Source organism: Neovison vison, chromosome 8, assembly GCF_020171115.1.
Source record: "Neovison vison isolate M4711 chromosome 8, ASM_NN_V1, whole genome shotgun sequence".
NCBI lineage: Eukaryota > Metazoa > Chordata > Mammalia > Carnivora > Mustelidae > Neogale > Neogale vison.
In genome coordinates, this window is record NC_058098.1 from 59,444,031 (window position 1) to 59,459,717 (window position 15,687).

The 15,687-nt window shown below is 44.6% G+C and overlaps 1 protein-coding gene across 1 annotated transcript in view; it reads left to right on the forward strand.

Annotated features, from left to right (window-relative positions):
- Nucleotides 1–11,259: 11,259 nt before the first annotated feature.
- Nucleotides 11,260–15,687, forward strand: part of IL1R2 (interleukin 1 receptor type 2) — a 51,880-nt gene continuing 47,452 nt past the window's right edge. Inside the window, exon 1 of the mRNA XM_044263742.1 lies at nucleotides 11,260–11,362. The gene's annotated coding sequence lies outside the window, so the exon portion shown is untranslated. The remainder of the gene's footprint in view (nucleotides 11,363–15,687) is intronic.

Genomic DNA, 15,687 nt, shown 5'->3' on the forward strand with positions numbered 1-15,687 from the left:
ATTGACTCCTTAATTTCCCTTTCTTCTGTCTTGTTGTTGGTGTAAAGAAATGCAACTGATTTCTGTGCATTGGTTTTATATACTGACACTTTACTGAATTCCTGTACAAGTTCTAGCATATTTGGCATGGAGTCTTTGGGTTTTCCACATATAGTATCCTATCACCAGATGGGCTCTTGCAAGGATGAGGGTTGAGCTTGGGTGGACCCGTGTGGTCTCGAGGTCTTGGGCTGGGGACTTAGTGGCTGGGGCCAAAAAACTTCCCTCTCCTACTTGATAACAGTAGTGGTGTTTGGAGTATTTATTAATTGATAAAAGACATAAATACAAAAGCCACAATGGATTCACTAATACTTTCAATGAATTTTCATTTTATGGATCAACAATAAAGTCTCTATACCCTTGGTGAATGGTAACTTACAAACATATGAATATAATTAATTTACTCTCCTGATAATACCTAAGGATTTTAGGACCTCTTACAATTCCTGTTTTCCTCATTCTCCATCCCCATCCACCTCTCCCCTATCCCACTCCTCCCAAGTTTGTAAAGAAAACTTCAGATGAAGACTCATTTCAAGGCCACCTGCCATGAAACTGGGAATAGGGTCTTCTGGGGGCCACCCTAGAGAAAGGCCTTTTAGAACAGAGTCTCCATTGCCAGCTACCTTACCTGAAGGTCAAGTTTTGGCAGTGGAAATCAGCATCAGATGGAGCTGCTGCAGTGACTCAGATCAGGGATAAGATGGGACTTGGTTAGGTGGCCCTGTGCATGTTATACCAGGAGAAAAGGTCCAAGTGATGGGATTTTGTGTAGGGTGCAGGTAGGCTTGGGGAGGGCTGAGGTATTTAAATTCTTGTTACTATTTTATTTTAAAGTAGGCTCCACAGCCAGCATAGAGTCTAATGCAGGGCTTGAACTCATGACTGAGATCAAGACCAGAGCTGAGATGAAGAGCCAGAGCCCTAACTGACTGAGCCATCCAGGTGCCCCTCAAATGTTTTTTTAAAGAAGTGAGTTTTGTTGTTGTTGTTGTTGGTTTTTTCAGTTTTTGCCTTCCACAGCATTCAGTGACCAGGAAAGCGTGGGACTCACACTGCGGATCACTCACGCTCTACAACCCTTCCTACCAGACCTGATGGTCTGTTAAGTGTGACTGTCTTATTCTCACCTCTGTAGAGAGTAAGATTTCTCTTCTCTTGGGTACAGTAGGCAGGCTAAGCTTTTGAATTTTGAATTCTTGCTTCTCCTGTTGCGGCGGATAAACATATATTTTATATCCTGTTGTGCAGAACACGACCTTGTGAAAATAAGTGAAAACTACCCAAATGAGAACAGCAAAAGCTATGTATTCAGTGCTGGCTCTAGCAAGGGAGTCAGCCACTGTCACTGGTTTTCACAGAGACTCGTAGCCAGGCTGAGAAGACGCAGAGCTTTACGGTGGAAAGAGCAGAGATTTTGGGTGCGCCCTGCTTGTAGATATCTGGCATCGGGAAGCTGAAGGTGAATTTGCTAGAAGCCCAGCATCCCATTTGATTGGTGCATGCTTGGCTTTCTCTGGCTGGTCCTAAATTAGAAGTGCATGGGGGACAAGGACAGATATTCAAAGTTAGGAATCAAGTCCTGGCCCTATATGTCTGGCTATTGCGTGTGTATTCAGTTTCTTAATTTTTTCACCCTCCACAGCATTTGGGCCTATTGCAGGACTGGCCTGGATTGGCCCAGATAAGGGTGGGATGGGAGAGCAAGGGTAGAGCTCAGTGAGATTTGTGTGGAAGAAAACAATGCTGGGGCACTTGTGGGGCTCAGTCGGTTAAGCATCTTCCTTCGGGTCAAGTCCTATCTTGGTGTCTTGGGACACCAGCGCTGAGTTCAGCGCTGGTCTCCCTGCTCCATGGGGAGCCTGCTCCTCCTGCTTGTGTTCTCTCTCTGTGAGTCAAATAAATAAACAAGTAAATTAGTAAATAAATAAGTAAATCAATCTTAAAAAAAAGAGAGAGAGGGAGAGAGAACAATGTGTGTTTCAACGGAAAACTTCTTCACTGTTATACAGATAGCCCTCAGGGTTAGGTTATCAGTGTCTAGACTAGTTCATCACCTAGGAGCCATTCTGCAACTCTTTGTAAATTGTAGGGAGCTCATAGGCCTGGAAATTGTGTCCTGTCTGGTTAAGACTTAATTGGCTTCCCCCGTTCCCCCTTGGAAAAACCCATTTTGTCTCTGATGTAGTTTTGGAATGTTGGTAAGGTCCAGAGCTGAAAGCCAAGGAAGAATTCTTGCAACATCTTTGGTGCAAAAAGGGTGATTTTATTAAAGCAGGGGGACATGATCTGTGGGCAGAAAGAGCAGCTGCCCTAGGAGTGTGAGGAGCAACTGATTATATACTTTGGGGTTGGGGAAAGAAAGGTAAGGGAAGGGCACCTGGGTGGCTCAGTGGATTAAGCCGCTGCCTTCGGCTCAGGTCATGATCTCAGGGTCCTGGGATCAAATCCCGCATCGGGCTCTCTGCTCGGCAGGGAGCCTGCTTCCCTCTCTCTCTCTGCCTGCCTCTCTGTCTGCTTGTGATTTCTCTCTGTCAAATAAATAAATAAAATATTTAAAAAATATATATATATTTAAAAAAAAAAAAAAGAAAGGTAAGGGAAGTTCCAAAAGGTTTTTTGTATGCTAAGGCAGGCTCACAGGATGCCAGACACCTTGCTATTGTCAAGCTAAGGCTATTTTTCCCTCTAGCAAAGCATAGGTAAGATAGCTGGAAGCTTTCTGGAGGAAGCTCTATCTGCCTCAAGTCCTTGCCAATGGGCAGCAGGTTATAAGGATATTTTATTTTATTTTATTTACATTTTCTTCTGCCTTTTGTTTCCCACATCACTATGGATGGGTGGGTGATGATAGCACTCCAGGAAACTGAGTCTGTGGGTCTCTGGATATTTGGATATTGATAAGAATTCTTTTTCCTTGTACATCACAAAGATATTTGTAAACTGATAGAGGCTCCTGTCTAGCAGGACTGTGATCTCTGTTAGTTAACCATTTGTTTTTTCCTTCCCTTATCTTTAGGACAACCCAGAGAGCCTGAGGACGTCATACATTTCCACTCTTGGGAGTGGGGGTGGGCGTGATGAAGTTCTAGAACCTAGGTGAGGTTCGGTGGGCTGAGATCCAGAGACGATGACCAAGAAAGAATTCTTGAGACATCTTTGGTGCAAAATGGTGGTTTATTAAAGCACGGGGACAGGACCCATGGGCAGGAAGAGGTGCTGCCCCGGGTTGTGAGGGGTGGCAGGTTAAGTACCCTGTGGTTGGGGGAAGGTGAGGGGAAGGGAGGTTTCAATGGAGTTTTCATATGCTAAAGAGCGCCTATAAGGTGCCAGGATGTCTGAGGCCTACTGGAGGCCTTGCCCTTGTGACTTGATCAATGTTGTCTTTTTTTTTTTTAATATTTTATTTATTTGACAGAGAGAGAGAGAGAGAGAGATCACAAGTAGGCAGAGGCAGGCAGAGAGAGAGGTGGAAGCAGGCTCCCTGCTGAGCAGAGAGTCTGATGTGGGGCTGGATCCCAGGATTCTGGGATCATGACCTGAGCTGAAGGCAGAGGCTTTAACCCACTGAGCCACCCAGGTGCCCCTGATCAATGTTGTCTTTAGACCAGCCATTAACATTAAGATAGTTGGGAGACTTTTTGGTGGGATGTCACAACCCTGCTATCAATCGTCTTTGTTAGTGAGATTTAGGACATTTGTAAGCCAAGGGAGACTCCGAGTCTAGCAGGATTGTGAGCTCTGCAAGTTAACTATTTGCTTATTGTTCATGGCAGTCAGGGCTGCCTGAGGGATGCTACACATATGACTGAGGGGGAGCGGATGGAGAGGGGGGTGAAACGTGCCAGCTTTTGCTTTGTATTCAGCCAGGCTCCTACTCCCTCATCATTCCCCCCTGAACAATTTTGACCATTAAATCTTTAAGGTGGTTGAAAGTGGAAGGTCTCATCTAACTTCTTCCTACACTTGATCTTAGCCAAAAGGCTGCTGAATAGGGGCGTAGAGCTGTCCCTATCTACTTGGGTCAACATTGATCAGTTGAGGAACGTATAGGGGAGTTATGAAAGGCGGAGGCAGCTGAATCCAGCGCTGACAGTGAAGAAGTGTGTCTGTGCGTGGTCAGGATCATCTGTCGCTGTGAAGTCATTACAGCAATGGAGTCTTGGCACCAAGTAGAGAAACAATGAACAAAGCAACATATTAAGATTAATAAGGCTCTAAGAATGAGAAGCCTGAAAAGGAGATTTTTTTTTAAAATATTTTATTTGTGTATTTGACAGACAGAGATCACAAGTAGACAGAGAGGTGGGCAGAGAGAAAGAGAGGGGGAAGCAGGCTCCCTGCTGAGCAGAGAGCCTGATGCGGGACTTGATCCCAGGACCCTGAGATCATGACCTGAGCCGAAGACAGCGGCTTAACCCACAGAGCCACCCAGGCGCCCCAGAAAAGGAGATTTTTAATTGTTGGCCATAGTCCTCCTTCAAACCAGGAAGCTAACCATTCACTGAGAGAGAGAGAAGGATCTTGTAGAGCCTTGATCTGGGCATTGATATCTTTTATTAGTCCTGTGACATTTTTGTGATAGTTTGGGATGTACACACAACATTCTTTTTGATAATTGTGCATGTGCCACCCTGTGCTACTGTCAGGGCGTCTAAGTCCATCCTATTTTGTAGGACTGCCTTGCGTATCTGAGACTTTGGTATTAAGTAGGGAGAGGCTATTAAGTGAATCACTGAGGGCCTTTGTAGTATATTTACTAAGGGCTTCTACATGCCACATGGCATCCTCTAGTCCCACAGATGGAACAAAAGTGGATGCTAAGTGATCATACCATTAAAAACCCAATCAGTCCATCTTTGCTTTAAATTGGGCAGAATAACTGGAGTGGTAATGGTTTTAGTAATGTACCCATGAATCCAGGCAAATCCTAAAGTACAGCGACCATCCACCCTGGAGGAAGCCAGGGCCACGGGTTAGTCCACATATCCAGTGGGTTCCATTTGGAGCTGGCCATCTAATGCCAGGTCACCTTACCCAATCAGTAGCAAACCAGTCAGTAGCCTGGAGTAGTATTTGGGAACACATTTCTAGTGATAGTCATCCTAGATATCATGTGTTATTTGCCCAAGTATCTTACATATGATTTCTTTGTTCCCAGCATAAAACTGCCTTTTGACCGAGCCGTCCAATTGTGGGTGTAAGCCACAGATATATATCCCAGATTTGATATATGCCATCCTTAGTATAGCAAAAAGGAGAGCTTTGTAACTAGGCCATATTTGATTGGGGAGTTATGCTTAACAGCAATCCCCTTTCCTTCCAAATAGCTCCATGGGGCATGTAGTAACAGGAAGGCATATCTGTAAGTATAGCCCAATATTTAATTAGTCGGCCTCCATCATTCATTGGTGGCCTTTGGCTTCTAAGACAAATCTGAACCTGATGTGAATTCATTACAGTCAGGGACTGTCCCATAGTGAGCTTTGAGGCTCTTTTTATGAGGAGGGCTGTTCTATACTTAGGTAAAGCATCTGTTTGCAATTGCACCTTAACAGAGGTGGCTTCTAGGATAAATATGACTAAGGGATGAAACCATTAAGTAGCTCTTTGAGTGGTCCAGCCGTAACAATATCCTGATTACAGAGGATCACTGGCAAGTGGGAGAAAACTTGTCAAGAGGGAAGGGGAGTCCCCCATGCATCATACAATCCTATTGTAAAGAAAGTGGGGTCAACCATTATCTCCACAAGTCCATGGTTAATCCTATGGAGTGCAGTATGCTGGCTTTCAGGCAGTTTCATTATTCCAGCCACACATAAGGTGTTAGTTAAGTTATACAATTGTAGGGGAATCAATCCCATTTTCTAGTTGTTTAATCATGTTCCAGGGGGTTCTGCTAATATCCCCACAAAATAGTAAGATCGACTAAAGAAGCTATTGTGCAACTTCTCTGAAGTTTACCTCAAATTGTTTAGCCTAGGTAAACAAACATTTAAAGACAATCAAATCTAGAATTTAACATCCATAAAGGTGTGTTACTAAAACAGAATTTTTTTCTTTAAAATAACCCTCATTTCCAGAGATAACCAAATCAGGACTAATTTATTTGAGAAACAAGTCCAGTTTTAACAAACTTGGCCCAATTATTTACATAAGCTCAGCAAGAACAGTGAGTGTGATCAAATAGATCTTTTAGAATCTGCTTTGCTGGAACTTTTTATAAGGAATCTCTAGGTTGAACTTTTTAGTAGCCTCTCCAGGCCAGAAGCCAAGCCACGTACTTGCCATCAGGCATGCCTGCAATACCTGTCTATTTGGGCGAGTTCCTCTTCTGAGACTCTACCAAGGAGTGACATTCTTTACTCACCTGGTGAGGCTGCTGAGAATTCTGTAAGCAAGGTATCAGGCCAACAGTTCCAAAGGACTTTATGGCTCCAGGTTTCATAAAGTCAACTTTAGTTCCTTAAAGCTGTCTGGTCATAGCTGAGTCTATGCATGTCTTTCTCAAATATGACATTCCAGTCAAAGCCTTGGTAAAATAACCAGTTTCCAATGGTGTCCTGTTACAAGGAGAACAGATTCTTATTGAACTTACGCAAATGACTGATTGCCATGGAAGAAAGAATACTGAGACCTTTTGGTTTCAGAGGGTTCAGATAGAGAGAAAAGTTGAATGCCTTGATTTGTTTACAAATCATTACTTTACATCTCTGTAAGTTACAGATAACTTAAGAAAAAGTATCCTTAGTCTGGAAGTGCAAACATTATTGAGAACCAGCAGTGTTTAAAGTAAGACAAAACATTAAAAGACACAGCACTCTAATCTTTTAGTTCATTTAGTCGCATGTTACTAAATCTGGTGAATGCAGCTTTAGTTAGTTCTGGAAATTCTTAGCCATTTCAGTTTTAGGATTTTCAAGTATATCAAATATCTGTATTTGTCCTGAAAGTCCTTTATAGGAATCTCCTTGAAGATAAAGCTCATTTTACAAGAGAATTAAAACAATTATAAATGACAAAAACTCAGAATGGATATGCTTAAAGTTGACCAGGAGAGTTTTACAGTTTAGCTGGCAAGGAAATCAGGTTATTATTTCTGTGACACATAACATTTCCATAATTACAATATCAAGCAATGATCTCTCAAAATATTAAAACTTTAGGGAGTGCATAGAATCTCTAGAATAGTTATAGCATTTTCCCAAATGTAACCCAAGGTTGAGCATTGGTTCAGTAGTACTTCATGAGCAACTGCGCATACCAAGGAAAAGCCTGAGTTAAAGAGATTTAGAACTTATATCTTGTCAACATTTGCTAAAATCTTATAAACTTTTAAAGCACATGCCTAAATATAATTAGGGATGTTAAACACCTGATAAAACAAAACATAGAAACTGTTTTTTTCTGGGCAGGCAACCAGATGGAGAAAACCATTTACATTTTCTTAACAGCAGATCAATTAATCTAAGAAAACTTTGTCCTTTTGAACAGAGACAATTTCAGTCTTATACCAATGTACCTTTAAAACCCATTCATTTAGTCCATCTTGACCAAAGCTAAAATTCCTTTTTTGAAGATTTCCCTTCACAAACCTTCTACAACTTTCCTTTGCATTCAGGTTTTGTCCCAAGCCATTTCCTTCCAAACAACCATCTCATTTAGGACAAAATTACCTTTTATCTTTAATAAAATGCATTTCCATTCTATAAATCTTTCTTACATATCATCTACTTTCCTACAGAGTTTCCTTTATTTCCATCAGTCTTAGTTACACTAAGCAGAATTTTGTACTCTTAGAAACCCCTTAATCTCTAGTGAAGACTAAGTATTAACCAATTGTGAACTGTTACAACAGAATTCTTTAGATGACAAATTTATGAAACAGTTAAGTGCAAAACACGTTTACCAACAGATTTAAATACTCTTAGTTTCTTTGCAGTAAGAAGTCAAAAGCACAAACCTACATCCAGTAATTAAGGACTTCGCATTTTTATCCTTTTAAGACCTAGATGTCTACAATTTAATTCCATTTGTCATCCAACCAAAACTTTAAACTTTCAGGTTTACCAAATACTTTGAAAGTTACTTCAGCAATTACCCATTAAAACTTTGAGACAGACAACCATCAGTTTAGTAATTTCTTTGCTAATGAATTTTAACAAATAACACGAGCTTATTTGACCTTCAGTAAACTTCGAAGTTTCACATTTTCTGCTGATAACTTAAAAGACACATCTTATCTTAATTAAACCAACAAACTTAACTTAGTTCCAATACTGATTTACATTTCACCTGGGCCCACTCCACTTTGAATATTTACCTGAGACACAAGTGGGAAGATCTGGAGTGGGGGGTGTTAGGTCCAGGGGGTGCTCTTATTGCTCCTTGACAGTGAAGAGAGGAGCCATGGTGTATGATCTAGAGGCTAGTCATGCAGGCCGCATGCACGTTGGTGCACAGAAACAGGAGAAGGGGGAAACAGAAGAAATAAAGTGCTGCCAGGAGGCAGAGAAAGGATTCCCGGTTTTGGAGCTCATAAGCCCCAACAGAGGAGCAGATGCCATGCTTTCCCACCAGCAAGGGGGGAGGGGTTAAGCAGTCCAAGTCGGGCCAGAGAACACAGGGAAACTTCCCCGAAACAAAGAGTTTCGGCAGCTGCTTGGGAATATTTCTTACGGTCTCTGTCTCGAGTTAGACTAACCCCAGTTGGCTCCAGTTATAGCCATTAACACGGGAAGTGAGTGAGGGGGAAGCCCCCACATCTATTTAGGAGAAACAGAGAGAAATAAAGTCAGAGTCCTCTTTGCTAGGGATGGCCCAGCAACCTGGGTTTACTAACTGACTCATTTGGGCAAACACATTCCACAAAAGCCCTTTAGTTTGGGGTCCTGGTATAGAGCAATGAAGGCCTAGGTATGAGCAATGAAGGTATCCTAGGTCCATTTGCCCTGTTTCCTGTAGAGGAGATCTAACTGATAGATCCCACTGAGGCCATGCAGTGTTACTGGAGCTCAATCCTTTCCTAAGTTTTGCCATCCAAATTATTTCCAATGGGTTAAAAGGCACCCCAAGGTAGAGTCCTTGGGAACTGAATTAGCCTATTGAGGCCATGCTTCCAGAAAAGTAAAGAAGGTCCATCACCAAATCCCCCCTGACTCCTGGGTGGTGTCCCACGCAAGATATGTCAGAGGTTCTAGTGTGTCAAAAGTGACTGGAGGAGTCCCTCAACAAAAATCGCTATTGATCACCATCCTGCCCTCCCTGGGAAGGCATTTCTGCCATAAAAGGCCCTGGAGGGGTGCCGGCATCCCTCCTCTTCCCCATCGCATCCTAGGCTGCTGATGGGTGCCTGGTGAACGGACCAAAATACTTGCGCCATGCCATGCCATCTCCTGTCCTGAAGGCTGCATACTGTTTTGACATTTTAACCCATGGAAATACTAGAAAAGTTTGGCAAGGGGAAATTACCCAATTTCATAGCTATAAGTAGTCTGTAGAAGATACTGACAAGAAACAGTAAAGACTGAAATCCATCATGGTCTATGCGACATTCCAACACATGTGGTCCTTGCAGCCAACTTCCCTAGGAAACGGTCCCTGGTTGTGTTTTAATTCAATCGGGTACTGGTTTCGGCCGGCTCCCAGTGGAGGTCTCTCGGCCAGAAGTGGCTAGACCAGGGATGTGGAGGGGATCACATGAGATCAATCAGGAGGAAACCTCACACGGGAGTCTTAAGATTGGCAGCCGTCCTGGTGACTCAGGTGGCTGTCCCGTGCCCAAGAGAGACAACTTTATATAAGAACAGGAATAAAGAGAGGGTATCAAGTTTCTGGGCCTTATTGCCATTCCGGCCAGGGTACTAACTTACAGCCAAGAGGCAGACGTTCTCCTCCCCATAGAGTAGCTACAGGCTAGAGGATTACAGCCTGAGCAATTGACATACAAGTGTTCCAATAAGACCATACTCCTTGAAAAGCCCTGAAATGAGAGTAAAGGAAAAGGAGAGAAAGTACTCACCAATTTTGCACCGAAGCTCAGAGTCCAAATGTAAAGACTCACAGCCCCACGTTGGGTGCCATATGATGAAGTTCTAGAACCTAGGTGAGGTTCGGTGGGCTGAGGTCTGGAGCCGATGACCAAGAAAGAATTCTTGAGACATCTTTGGTGCAAAATGGTGGTTTATTAAAGCACGGGGACAGGACCCGTGGGCAGGAAGAGCTGCTGCCCTGGGTTGTGAGGCATGGCCCAGGATGTCTGAGACCTACTGGAGGCCTTGCCCTTGTGGCTTGATCAATGTTGTCTTTAGACCAGCCATTAACATTAAGATAGTTGGGAGACTTTTCAACCCTGCTATCAATCGTCTTTGTTAGTGAGATTTAGGACATTTGTAAGCCAAGGGAGACTCCGGGTCTAGCAGGATTGTGAGCTCTGCAAGTTAACTATTTGCTTATTGTTCATGGCAGTCAGGGCTGCCTGAGGGATGCTACACATATGACTGAGGGGGAGCGGATGGAGAGGGAGGTGCAAGGTGCCAGCTTTTGCTTTGTCTTCAGCCAGCCTCCTGCTCCCTCATCAGGAGGGTTCAGGGTGTCAGCTTCTGCTGTGTTTTCAGCTAGCCTTCTCCTTCCTCATCAGACGGAGCACATGTAATGAGGGAACAGAAGGCAAGCAGAGGACAAAGTAGATGCTGACAACCCACAACTCCCCTCCCCATTGGATACATGTGACATTCTTCATGCACTCCTGGCTGTCCTAAAGCTAAGGAAAGGAAAAACAAATAGTTAAACTATACAGAGATCACAATCCTGTAAGACCTGAGTATCTCTGAGTTTTCGAATATCTTGCAATTTGCAAGAACAAAGCATTTCTATCAATAACCTAGCTTCCAGAAGGAAATGTAGGTGCAGTTAAATGCCCTTATAACCTGCAGCCCACTGACAGATAATAAAAGCAGGCAGAGTGTAACATTCCTCCAGGAAGTTCCCAACTATCTTAACGTTAATGCCTTAGTAGAGTAGAGGGGTCAACAACCTGAACTTGAGAATGGCAGGGCCTCCGGTATCTTTAGGTCCTCTTTAGCATATGAAAGTTCTTTCCAAAGCTCCCTTTTTCCTTACCTCCCCCAACCGCACAGTATATAATCAGCTACTCCTTTGTAGCTCCTTCTGCCCATAGGTCCCATCCCTGTGCTTTAATAAACCACCGTTTTTCACCAAAGACATCTCAAGAATTCTTTCCTGGTTGTTGGCTCTGGACTCCACTCCACAGAACCTCACCTATATTCCAAAACCACATCGTATGGGAGACTCAGAACAAGTAAGTCTTGTCTTTGCTTGGGGTCTGGGTTTTTATGGGTGGTGATCCTGTGATTATCTTCTCAGGCACCCAGCAACTGGGGTAAAACAAAGACAAGTGTTATAAGTCACTTATATCCTAGAGCTAAGGGTCTTTAGTGAGTCCGTGGCCTGAAAAACCTCATCAGCTTTCTCCTTAGACGTTATTTGTTGTGCTAGAAGGTCCAAAGAAATCAACTCCTTGACCTTTGCAAGGAGGACTTCCATCATCTGTACTTCAAAGTGTAAGTAGGTTGGGGATGTAGGGCGGGGATGCTATTCCTAGCAAGAATAGAGGCAACAAAGAAGCCGTCTTTCATGAGGTCCCTTCAGTTTCTCAGTCTCACAGGTACAAAGAAAGTGGCCTTGAGAGTTGATGAGGGCCTTTGGTGCCGGGTTTGTCTGTGGAGAGGGTTTTCCATGTGGTTCTTGGGCAGAGAGAGAAGATAATGGCAGTTAAGTTCCTTCCTGTGGATTCTGGTTTGACCCTGGACTTGACTTTCTCACCAGCTCTGACTACAGTATGTGTGCCTGCTGGGGAGGTGTTGGGGGTGGGGTGTGTCAGAGCCAGATTTAATTTGGTGTGGAAAAATTAGGAAGTGGGAAGTTCCTTGCATCTGAGACTTATTGCTTTGCAGAACAAAAGGCAAAAAGAATATAGATAAAATTAAATCTCCTTCTAAGAGAATTTTTGTTGTAAAGATTTTGCGTATTTATTTGAGAGAGAGTGAGAGCACAAGAAGGGGGAGCAGCAGGCAGAGGGAGCCAGAGAAGCAGGCTCCCCTTGGAGCAGGGAGTGGGATGAAGGATTCTGTCCCAGGACCCTGGGATCACGGCCTGAGCCAAAGGTAGATGCTCAACCTACCGAGCCATCTAGGCACCCACTTCTAAGAAACTCAAGCATAGGGAAAAAAGGCATTGCTGGAGGGGATGGGGGTGGAGGGAGAGGGGGTAACTGGGTGCTGGATGTTAAGAAGGGCATGTGATGTAATGAGCACTGGGTATTTTTTTTTAAAGATTTTATTTATTCATTTAACATAAAGAGAGATAAGAGAGAGAATAATCAGGGGAAGCTGCAGGCAGAGGGAAAGAGAGAAGTAGGCTCCCTGCTGAGCAGGACCCTGGGATAATGACCTGAGTCAAAGGCTTACGCCCAACCGACTGAGCTACCCAGGTACCCCAAGCCCTGGGTATTATATAAGACTGATGAATGACTGACTTCTACCTCTGAAACCAATAATACATTATATTTTAATTATCTGAATTTAAATAAAAAATTAAATTTCCTTCTGACCTGTAGCCCATTGACAGATTCTTCCTCCAGGAGGCCCAGTCTTAATGTTCATGCCTTGCCAGAGGAAAAGCAATCCTAGCTTGTTGATAGCCAGGCCTCTAGGATACTGTACATCTTCTTTAAGATATGAGTCCTTTGGGAAACTTCCCTTGTCTTTACTTTGGCCAACTTGAAAGTGTATTATCAGTCACCCTTCACAATGCCAGTGCATCTCTTTCCACCCACGCTTCACCCCATGCTGTAATAAAAACACCTTTAGTTCTCAAGAATTCTTTCTTGGCCCTTGGCTCCTGAGGCCTACTTCAAACCCATCATGATGAGGCACGTGTCATGGCTGCTTGATCTTGGAGGTTGCTCTGGGCTTTGGGAGAGCATTTGTGCGGCTTGTATCTGCACCACAAACTCATTCCCCCTCCAGTTGGTTGGATTGTTAAATAACACACTTCAGCCCAATCCATCTGAAGGTCGAATAGGCTTTATTAAGCGACTAACGCATAGGGCAGCATCCCATCTGGCAGGTAGGGAAGAGCACCAATGAAGACAAGATAGAAGCTGTTTATAGGCAGCAGGGTGGGACAGGAAGTCATTACTGAAAGAGGACTGTTCAGGCAAGGTCACCTTCCCTTAGGAGGAAGTACAGGAGGTCTTCCTAAGTGGACCACCTCAACCTCCTCTGAGAGCTGGAGAGGCTCAAGACTCTCTCCAAGAGGCCCAGATGGCCTCTGTGGTACTGACCAGAAAATTCCGGATCGATTAGCTTAAGCTTTCACTCCTTGACAAACTGGAACTACAATTGGGTCTTGGTTTGCTGTCTCCACCTTGGGCCTGTGATTTTCTTTTTGCCAGAGAGAAGGCAGGTTTTGGGGAAGGCAGATTTGTGTAGGGGCATGGAAGGTGATGTTAAGGATCCTGTTTCAGGCTCTGACTCAAAGTGGCAGCTGCAACAGTCACAGCACAAAAGCTTCCCTAAATAAACAATCCAATTCTGCATACCAGACATGCTTCCCAGAGAAAACGGGGTGTGCAGGGAGTGAAGGGGTGAGGAGTGAGGGTGGGGATGTGGTGATATGGTCCAGCCCAAGCATGGGCCTGACTCCCAAGATGTGCAGGGCAGGGGGTGGGGCCCATTGTGCCTTGGCTTCTGTGAACAGTGAGCTACCAGACACAGAGGGGGCTTTCTGGGAGGACATGTCACCCTTGGGGAGGAGGGCTGGAACCTCTCCTAGATAGCTCATCTGAGCCCCGGGGGTGTCAGTAGCTCTTGGAGGCCCAGCTGTGTTGGTGCAGAGGAAAGGCCACCCGGCTCTCTGGTGTGCACTGTGACTTTGGCTGGATGACAGAGGACTCAGCCATACACCAACACACACACACCAACACACACACACACACACACACACACGCACACACACACACCCGGGGGCACCATGCAGAGAACTGGTTGTTCTAGCTGCTGAGAAACCTTCCAGTTCTGGGTGGATCGTTGGGATTTGAGATCACTGGGTCCTGGCAGAAGGTCTTCAGTCTTGGAGATAGGGAGACTGAATGTACCAATGGACAATGGCCTGAAAATAATAAAAACAACTCTGAGCCCCAGTCTGCAGTAACCAGCCCAGGAAGCCAGGCTGCTCTCTCCAAGGCAGCCTTGTAGGAGGTCAGAGTCATCATCTAGCAATCAGTCCAGGAAGCCAAGCAGTAACCCTGTAGCAGCCAGAGACAGCCAACCCCTCACCCATCACACAGGAAGGCCCGCTTCTTCAGCCAATAGCCTCCAGCCAGGGCACTCCCTTTTTTCCATTATAGAGCTTTCCCCACCCCCAGTGATGGTGGCTGACTTCCCTTGCTAGAGCCAGCTCTGAATTAATAGCCTTTTCCGGTTCTCAGATGAGTGGTCTTCTTTTATTTCTACAAAAGCCTGGGTCGGACCCATGGAGAATCCTAACCCAAAGTGGGTAGGGCCAGCTCCTGACCCAGCCCTTCTCCCAATTCCCCGAATTCCTGGAGCAAGGTTGGGGAGTGGTGGAAAACAAGGCTTGAGGGACTTTTTCAGGGGCTCCTCCTAGGCCTGATAGCTGGGAGACGGGAGGAAGTTTCACAGGAGTGGGAGTTGTAACTGGTGCATTGGACTCATGGGAATTTCAGAGCAGGGTGCCCCTGAAAGTAGCTGCTGAGTCAAGGGGTCTCTGGACGTTGGCAAACAGGTTTGTGTGGCTGTCCTCAGCGGGTAGCCTTGGGTGTGTACCTAAGTTCTGGGCCTGGGAGGCAGAGACCCAGGCCAGTGCGCAGATGAGAAAACTGGCCAGGTGTGCATCGTGTTACAGGGCCGGCTTTTTTAACTCAAAAAATCACTTTGGTCTATTTTGCATTTAGAGAGAAGTGGCAAAAATAAAAAAAAGAATGTTCATGTTCACTCAGATTCCCCAAATGCTAGTATATTGTTGTATTGACTTTGTTCTCCACTGTCTTCCACGTGCTTGTGCGTGTGTACATGTGATGTGTATTACGTTTTCCTGAATCAATAAAGAGTAAGTTTTAGGCATGTCCCTTTATTCCTGAATATGTTGGGGTATATTTCCTGAAGACAAGGAGTTCTCTTATATAACCACAGCATAAGGAACAAAATTGGGTCGTTCCCATGATATCATTATCTAAATTACAAACCTTAAATATTGATTTCTCAACTTGTCCTAATAACGTTCCTGAGAGGGAAAGAGAATCCAAGATCATTTGTGGCTTCTCGTTGCCCTCTCTTTATCTCCTGTAATCAGAGGAGGTTACAGTCTTCCTGAGCATTTCACAATATCGATGCTTTTGAAGAGGAGGAGTCTGGATTCTAGAGAAGGCCCCTTGTTTTCTGTCTGGTATTTTCTTGTGACTGGATTCAGGTTGTGCACCTTTGGTGGGGACACCCAGGGGAGCCTGAGCTCCTCTCCTCTCAGTGCCTCACACTACTGACCTTGAATCCACATAGCCACTTCATGGCCTTCTTGTGTGGTTCTGAAATCAAGCTATGTCCA